This window comes from Bombus huntii, chromosome 1 (genome assembly GCF_024542735.1).
Source record: "Bombus huntii isolate Logan2020A chromosome 1, iyBomHunt1.1, whole genome shotgun sequence".
Lineage (NCBI taxonomy): Eukaryota > Metazoa > Arthropoda > Insecta > Hymenoptera > Apidae > Bombus > Bombus huntii.
The window spans coordinates 1111019-1120791 of NC_066238.1; the positions used below are offsets into that span (position 1 = coordinate 1111019).

General features: G+C 39.7%; 1 protein-coding gene across 3 annotated transcripts in view; it reads right to left on the reverse strand.

Annotated features, from left to right (window-relative positions):
- The window catches only part of LOC126868540 (BAI1-associated protein 3), a 123719-nt gene extending 114442 nt beyond the window's left edge, over window positions 1-9277 (reverse strand). For 2 of the 3 annotated variants that reach the window (XM_050626169.1, XM_050624523.1), the window contains exon 1: window positions 8414-9277. The gene's annotated coding sequence lies outside the window, so the exon portion shown is untranslated. The remainder of the gene's footprint in view (window positions 1-8413) is intronic. The other variant, XM_050625309.1, reaches the window with a different exon arrangement.
- Between the last annotated feature and the right edge of the window lie 496 nt (window positions 9278-9773).

Below are 9773 nucleotides of genomic sequence, written 5' to 3' on the forward strand. Positions count from 1 at the left end.
TTTCACCAACTGTGTCTTTGTTATAAGATATTCGATCAAGTTGCAAAAGGATCGAATATTTTGTCTCCGCGTGTGAACCGTGTAGTTGAAACCAACAACTAAGAAGCTGTAGAAAGAAAAGATTCTTTTTCGCATTTTTGGTATTATTCGTTTCTCCATGTTGAATCATCTTTCAACGGGATACTTTCTATTATATATGATAGTTGTAAAAAAACAAGTGATATTTCGTGCTCACTGGCATCCGCTTGAATCTGTGTGCATCGCGCGATATTAAAAAGTTAGGGAAAAACTTTCGTTGAATGTTCGAGTTAGTTGAGTTACTGTCTTTCTCTTCCAGTCCCTTGTTTCAATTTAGGTCACGTCGACCGTCTTAGAATTCGACATATGAAAGAAATTCTGCAGCTCTTTGCTTTCAATCCGTGTTTCGAGTTCGCTGCGTTTTCTGTATTCGCGTCCAGTTTAAAACGGCCTTTGCCGCAGGAAACGTCGTTCTGTCGCTATCGATGCTTTCGAAAATTTCCATTAACCAAGCTTCTTGCGAGCGGAAACACGAAAGAATTGAATTATTTATATTTTGCATAGAAATATTCGATTACGAAAGCTTTAAACAAAGTAACTGGATCTGTTGTAAAATTTCCTTAATCGCTTAGCAAAATGCAAACATTAATTTTAATCTTCTGTCTTCCCTTTGTCACGCGTCATCTCCAACCTTTTATTCCCTGCCTTGCATCAGATTATCACGATATTCAGATTAGACTTTATCCTGTCGTTTTAAAGCGACACACACAGCACGTTAGGTTAATGCAAAAGTCTAGATTGCTACTAGTAAAAATAAAAAAGAAGAAACGAAAGAACGAGCGACGAGAGCAATATTGGAAAACGGAGTGTAAAAAATAAATGATCATTCCTTACGGATGAAACTTTAATCTTCCAATTGAACTTTATCAAACAGAAAAAGCAAAAGTTCGGACACGCGAACAACGACGCGTTATCTTCTCGGAGTTTTCAACATCTTTACAGCACGGAACAGGAACGATAGCAAAAGTCGGAAGCGAAAAGGAAAAGAGAAGCATTTTAATCAACATTTTCTTGACCGCATACGGCGGATACGTCCGATAGAGCGTTGACTCGTGCTACTGGCACAACGCGTTCACCGTGATTTTCTGGCGTTTGAATTCGTCGCGACAGCTCGTAAAGCGAGGAAACGTGCAAAAAGGAATTTTCTATGGCGAGGTAAATGGGAAACGTTCGTTCGGAAAGCCGCAAAGCCTGTATCGGACGTTGGCATCCGACATGTTAAAACTAATTTTCATCGTGTGTTACAAACGACCGCGTTTTCTGCGATAATAGAAAATTGTGTAAGTTGCGCCGATCTACGTATGAAGGTAAATTGCGACTAACTGAATCGGACGAACGATTCTACGGGCAACGAGCCCTCCGATTAATCATCGCTCTCCCCCTGCTCTCGTTTAACCTGCTACGAGATGAAATCGTCGACAGATCTTGAACGGGAAATATAACGTGCGCTGCCTTTTGTCTTTACCCTCTTCGGGATATTTCATTCCCGTACGAAAGAGGCTTTGGGAGATGTGTTCCCGCCGGATTTCGGAACGAATTCTCTTTGGAAAATCGTCTACCGCTTCTGCTCTGCCACTGTTTGCCAGCCATGCGGAATATTGAATACGCGCGTGCTGAATGGAGTGATAAAGGAAACAATTTAGAACGGAGTGGTGATCAAACGTGCTCGAGTGTTAACGCAACACCTAATCTAACTTTTGTTCGATTAACTTCCGATATTAGCGACGAGGTACATTTCGTTTGGCTCGGACCTTTAAAGCTTTCGAAGAAATTATGTTGTAAAATATTCGTGCATCGATTGGAGAAAGAGATTCCATGCATGCAAGAATTTTATAACGAGATTTAGGGAGGAGTAGACTGACAAGAGAAATAATTTAGAGCAAGTAAGATCGGCGTATAAAATATAAATCTCTGTTTGGCCAACGTCCAAAATCGGTAAGTGCAACTTCATCGGCTTTCGATTCTTAAGATATCATACGTAGAGGAATTGCATTGTAAAATTTGCACGTATCGATTGAAAATAGAAATCTTCCGTACATTTCTAACTTTGCAATCTGATTTGTACAAGAAACAGATTAAGGAAATTAAGAGAAGTAAGAGAAGTAAAGCAACCTAGTACTTGGCCGTGTAAAATGTTAACGTAATATCTGTTTAAACTCCAGGTACAACAAATACAGTTTACGACCTCCGATTACTAAAACGCAAGAAAGAAATTACAAAGTAAAATTTTTAATTTCCGTTGAGATGATTAAGATTAAAAGATATTCTGATCGTGTTATGCATCAATGTAATGCATCAAAGATGTGTAAAACAAATCGCGATGTAAAATGTTCACGCATCGATCGAAAGGAGAGATGTTTCGAACATTTGTAAGACGCTTCGAACGAGATTTGCGCGCGGAACGGAAAAAGGACGTTCGAAAGGCTTGAAACATTAAGTAATAGCTTCCCTCCATTCTTTCTCGAAATCGTTCGGTGAGGTCAACAAGAGATTACCGCCGTATTCGAATCGAAAGACGAGCAATGCCACGAAGGCGAATGAAATCGATCGATATTCCAAGCGACATGCACTTTTCTACCAACAATTCACGCCTGACGTGATCGTACGTAATAAACTATTCGTCGTAATTAACGCTGAGAGACACCGTTAAATGGCGACTATTTATAACGGTTTTATGTATCGAATATCGACGTTGACGCGACATCTCGTGGGGAATAAACAGCCAGCATTATTAGCCTAAACATCGGTTATTTTAACACACCGATATTTCACGCGAACAGCTAACGTATCGAATAAACACAGGGACACCCTGTCCATCAGCGTGACGTATACGGTTCAATTCGTAATCATTATCGTTAATTATCGGCTGAGTTTTAATTGCGCGGAGAATTATCATTTCCACGCTTTATCTTACTTATACGACGATAATTTGAACCTATTTGCTTTAAGGTTGAAGAATAACGCACACCTTTCTAACATCCGCTGTACGGATGATGGTAATAAGTTACTTCGTTCTTTCGTAATTAAGCAACTTTCTTCCGTATTGTGTCGAGGAAGAGGTAGCGTATAATTAATACAATGTTATTACGGAATTTCGAGAGTAACTCGATAAACGTCAAAACTGATCGAGCGAGGTAATCCGTCGAACATTTATACTTTGTTCGATAAGAATGCTCTAATTCTTTTACCTTTTACATCACGCGGTGAAGTATTTGAAATTTAGCAGATCTTATAGATTTAATTGTACATTTTCGAAAATTATTCCGCAATTATGCCTATTACGGGATAATAAATCTGCCGCGATGTGCAGTCGTCCATATTTCTCGTGTAATAACTCATTTTTGAAGAAGAGAACACGAACGAACCAGGAATGATTAGGCCACGATTACAGCGCTAGTTTCGCTACGTTCTCCCCATTGTTCGCCATATTTTCTCCAATAAACGGTTCATTTGCATCGATTTCGATGGCCGGCCAGGCAGTTATTGGAAAGTGTACGGCGCCGTGGTTTCGATATTAAGCATTGGCCGTGGTTATCCGGAAAAGTCCGCAACTACCGGTCCGTTGAATTTTTATCGCAACGAAAGGAGCGCTCGCTTTATTTTCCCTTTATCGTGCATACTTCGTTCCCTACATTGTTGATCCATTATCTTTTATGGAATACAACATGTCCGACCTCGATCGATCAATATTTTATCAAGTAGCATAATCAAATATTCAGAAAGTATCTAACCGAGCATTTTGTAGTACAATTCTTCCTCCCTTATCTATTTTTCGTTCTCTCTTGTTAAACCGATCTCTGGTTTTTTTTGTGAAAAAAAAAGGATTCAGTGTGTAGACCTTACGGTTTTGTAAATTTATAATACAAGCCAGGTTTCTTGGTTTTGTTTGTTGGTATTGATCGGCGTCTCTGTATCGGAAACTTTCGAAAGATAAATTCGCCACTGGCAATATACTCTTCGGTTATGTGTTCAAGAAATTAATCAATAGTTTGAAAGTAGAATCCTCCTTCCGCTCTAGTTTTGCGTCTGTCCCGAAAATTTGGCGAACGCCTTACTTTCAAGTTTCTTTTCATTAAATTTTTCGAAAGTTTTTGAATTAAATTCGACGTTCAATCTATAAAAATCAGGATTGCTACCACCTATCTTACAATATCGTTTGAAAGAAGAATCGTAAAAACAAATTCTGCAACCAACCCTATCACCTTTCAAGCGTTACTGACCATATTTTCCTTGTACCATCAGTTAAAAATGATAGAATTAACTTCTTTATCCAGATACGTAATTTGGAATAAATAAATAATATAAATTATAGATTTACGATAAAGGAACTTGTATTCGTCAATGATAAGCGCAGTTCCCATCCGACATCGATATATTAGTCGTAGTTAGCGGTAATTATTGCATAATTAAAGCCCTTGGCTCGAATGTTCATTGTCAATGCGTATAAATAGCAAAGATGAGTGAAATAATTATTATATAATAAATAATAATAGTTTAATTCGATTAAATATTTTGCTTTGTTAAGACGTTTCCAGTATTACTGCAAAATAGACACGATAAAAATTATGCCAAGCCCGAGACGAAGCAAAAAATTAACATTGAAGAGAAAAAATAAACTCCAAGAAATACAAAGTATTCCAGAAACAATTTATGGTATTCACGTGCATGAAATTACGAATTACCAAGGTGCGAAGAACGACTATAAGGACATGAGATATAGTATCAAACTACAATGAAACGGTACGAAGCACTATTAGTTTAATATATGTATCTGCTAGCTTTGTCTTAAATTCAATGCTTTCTCGTTCCCATGGTAGCAAAATTACTCCATTATGAGTAAGATTCTAGAGCAAATATTATGAATAAATCATAGAAAACGTGGTTCACTGATTAATCTAACGACTAAAATATCTCTTTGCCATTACAAGCGTTTCATTCATTTTTTATGCCATTACGAATACTATTAATATTCGGTATGATTAATAATAGAATAGTAATGTTAATTCTATTATTACGATACATTGCAGTATATTCCAGACTCTTTTCGCGAATCATATTTCGAAGTTACAACAGGATCTTTGCAATTAATTTCACAATTACATTTCCCTATAACAAATTCAACTATCAGAATTATTATAATAAATTTAATAAATATGTAATCAAGTTTTATTCGTGGTATTTGGGAAATATCTCAAAGGATAACGAATTAAAAGTTTCAATATAATATTACTAGAACAATGTTCAAATAAATAAGAATGGAACAAAAAAGCTTCACGAACGTCTCGTTCCTCAAACGACATCTTTATTTGCTTTGTTCCGCGAAAGCGACATACCAAGAAGCCTCGAAGCTAATTCCAGAACTGAGAAATACTCAGCTCTTTGTACGAATTTTTCTTAATTGCGGATGACGTTTTAATTAAAAACGGCGTTCAACGAAAACAAGGGAAACGGTCGAACAAACAAATTTAAGTTAAATCACTGTTGTTACGTCGCGGTCTTGTTTCATGGAAATTACAAGACTCGAAGGATTACCGAAACCTCGAGATAATTGCGAGATAACTAAAAAGCTCCTGATTCGCATTTTCGTTTAGCCATAGACGTCAATGCTAGAGTTTTCTGCAATCCTGAGCACGTAACATGGTAGCTACGTGATTGGCGATATGATGCATGGTACAAACGCTAACAAAGTAAAGTTAGTTTCTGTTTTCGCCCTAAAATTTCACGTAGAAGCAAATTAAACTAGGTATAATGTATATATCAGTGACATTTAGGTTCTGCCAATAAATAATTGAATTGCACGGAACAATCGGACAAGGATTCTTAAATAATATCAGACAGTAATTTATAATATAATTAATTGTGCAGTTAGGTAATTGAGAATTGTAATTGTTGTTCTCATAAGATTTGACATCTGTTAATACAGTCTTGGTTATATTTTCCTTTGAGGGCATTATACCAAAAGGGTGAAATGAGCATTTAAAATTGGAGTGCAGAAAGTAGGTCACTTAATATAATGCAACGTAATTGCCTTTCTTTTCGTTGTTACAATAATAAACTGATCAAACTATATTTTCATCGTGTATGATACGATTTCGAAGGCGATATAAATAAATTTGTTCTACATATTCTGCTTAAGCTGAAGTTGTACAAAAATACGGAACGAAGCACAGAAATACGGTTGTACGGAATACATATGCTCGTTTCTTCTTTATTGCTAAAAAATACATTCGTCGAATCCTTCTCGATACTCGTTAGTTATTAGAGGAAATACTCGATAAACAACAAACTTTTTTTAAACCCATTAATAACGTAAACGATTGAAGCGACCATGTTAAGTGACCCACTTTGTATCATTCCAGACAATGTCAGTATTTTTACAAGTCGTCTATTCTTGTCACTTACTTGTTTTATATGACATTTGGATAAACCTTTTCTAGCTAATTAGAAAGTTTCATTTTCCTACCACAGAAGTGTAAAACAACACGTTCATCGTCACTGGAAACAAAGAAGAAACAATCTGTTCCATCAGAAGCACGCCCAATTACCTCGCTGTGCCCAGTTTGACTAAAATATTCTATCTTTTGGATATAATTAGGATCTGGTGTAACTATCCTTCCCGAAGAAAGAGAACAGATGTAAAGATTTGTAACGAGTCGAGAATCCACACCGGGATCGTGAAATTGCAAAGAGGTTAAAGCCTCTAAGGAATTGTTTGCCTCGCGATGAATCAAACTCCGACAGTTAAATTTATCCGCTTCGCTCAACAATAAGTCATCGTCGACGCTTTTCTTCTAGCATCGGCTCGCCTCTATTAATATCCTCTTCTGTTTATGTTCGAAAGTTTGATAAATCGCGGCACAATTCACCGCGAGTCATTTATACCCTTCGCGTTAAGATTCTTTCAACTTCCGCGTGGTTATGCTTTCCCTTAGCTCGAATACGGAGTCACCCCCATACTTTGGGATCGCCTTATACGACTAAGATATTAATTTTCTTTCAAAGCATACTGATTTCATTCGTAAAATGACAAAAATTGATACATCCAGTTGGAAAATCCTACGACTCGTATGAAATTTTTGCGCAATGTCGGAATTTCGAAAAAGTTGATATATCTTCTATGTTTCTATATTCTCAGACTAATCCATAAACTACGGAGAAATTATTTTTTTCGACGTTCTTTAATACGTTCGATATATTGTCCACGATATTTGTCAACAAGAGTATTTGTATTGCGAATTTGTTTCAAACGCAGTACAGCTGGCCGTATATAGGACAAGGACACTGTATGGAACGTCCGAGGTAACAAACAGAAGCCCGTCTGACGGTATCCGGTTTATTTAAAAACGAATAGCTATACCCTCGAATTGCGATCTCCGACCTTCAAAATCAGGGTTTGTCGATTGAAACTTTTTCATCGAAAGGCGAGGCACAATTTCGCGCACACGATTAGCTTCGCCACCCTTCTGCCTGATTACCATTTTTATTCGCGAAAATACGCTAGCCTTTGTCTACGCTCCCTTTTTTCCCTCATCCCCCAAGCGCATATTTTCCTTTTCCTTTTAAACGAAAGCAAAGACAAAGGAAAGCAAACAGAGATACTTTAGAACGAAGTCGTAAGCAAGTGAGTGGCTCGTGGAAGTAAGTACAAATGTAAATAGCCGTAACGCGGAAAGCAAATATACTACGTAGAAAATCGTAGGCACTCAAACACTAGACAAAGATTTCTCGGATTAAACTCGACCCTTCTGTACGAAACTTTCGACAACCATAATATTCTACGGACTATTTGCGGAAATAGGAATCATTTTAATACAAATTGACGAGATTTCGAAATATCGACGTTCGTAGAAATTCCGATCCGACGTAATTTCGGCGCAAACGTCATATCTCTATATAACGATATGTGCAATCGAAAAATTTATACGTTTGATAAATTATTCCCGACGAATAACAATCTCACGTCATATCTCTATATTCTTTGGCATTATACTTTCAACACAAATGACGTAAGACTCACTCGAAATCTAACAAACGACTCACAGATCACTCCTTACGAATGTCAATAAGAACCCGCTGTCAGTCATTGCTCGATCGATCATTCGAAACGAAAGCACCACCTGACCACCACCATAGATCAGACGAATCCACGCTCTCGTTCATCGACAACGTCGAACGCGCTATCAAGTCGAGTAACCACCATGAAACGATAGCACTTCGTTTTTTGTTCAAACGAAACTTGACGCGCGATCTCGGAAGCGATATGTGGAAGATCGTGAACCGATATCCGTCTCTCGCTGGACCATCGTTTAAAGTGCGCTGACCCTCGGGTACTCACCGTTTCCGTGATCGTGCGCGTCCCTTTGTGTCCACCGATGGAAAGACCCCGGGGAACAGAGTGGAGCAGTTTCACGTAGAAATCCTGATGGTAAACGGGTCGTGTCGGATGCGTGGACAAACACGGCAGAGAGATATGCGACGGAATGAAAGAAAACGAGCGTTCGTACGCGATAGAACGAGCGCGCCTAGCGGTCGCAATGGAATACCCACTTGTAGAGCCGGCGGATGACCGGGCGCGTAAACTAGACTGGCGGGTTGGCAAACAGGTGAGATGCCGTCGCGTGCCCGTCTTTCTCTGTCTCCGTTCCTCGCGCTCTTTCCATCCCACCCTGTCACCCTCCTCCAATAACCCGGCTGGTCCGTTTTCTATCTCCTTTCCTCCTCCAGGGATTCCCCTCGCGTGCTCTTCGTCTACATGCTCCTCCCACTCCCGCAGCGTTTCACAAACTGTCTCTCTCTAACCCGACACGAGTATCAACCCCCAGATTCTACAGTAGGCTTGTCCTTGTGGTTCGTATTTACTTCGTATGGCTTCTTATTATGGGAGAATCTAAAATTTCGACAGATCTTTCTTTCCTTTTGCTTTTCCAGATTCTTCGAACCGCGCACGCAACACATCGTTCCTTTCATCCGATTCTCTTCCTTTATCCGCCTCCTTAGGGGCTATTCTCGCGTTACTTCCTCGTACTTCATTATCCCCGCGATGCTGTTTCCTTCCACTTCCATTGCACATGAAATCGTTCTGCGTGTTTTCCGGTCCCTATTTGCGTGTCTATCTCCATCCTTGTCCGATCGAGGACGCGTTCGCGTAGCATTCGTTGTTCTCGATTCGGTATCTCCTTCCCTCGTCGAAGCAGAGAACCCTCCTATCTCGTAATTCCGCTTTTCACTCTTCTCTCTGCCGGCGTTCCTCCTTTCTCTTTGTCTCCCTTTCTCTCGATCCCACCCCCATGCTCGACCCCTTCTCCTCGCCACTCTGATAACCCTACCTAGGAGCATGGGGCTCTCCCTACCCCCTGCAGGGGTTACAACCGGAGGTACTTGCGTGCGCAGCACGTCCATCGATCTATTTCAGCTCACCTACGCTCTCCTGGCAAGCCTGGCCCCTGTACCTGCCTGCTGCCTGTCCGCTCACGCGGCTTCTGGGTGCGTTCACACCGACCTAAGGTGTGGACCAACGGGACAGAGATGTTTTATTGCGATCTGGAACGCGAATCCCTTCGAGGATGATGTTAACTGCGTTCCACTGTCGTAATAACGGAGGATTTCGGTGGATCGGTGGCGAGGGTATCGACTTCCTGAGAAAACGGCAAAGTGTCGTCCTTCTCCCGATATCCGTGATAGATTGATAAGGTGTA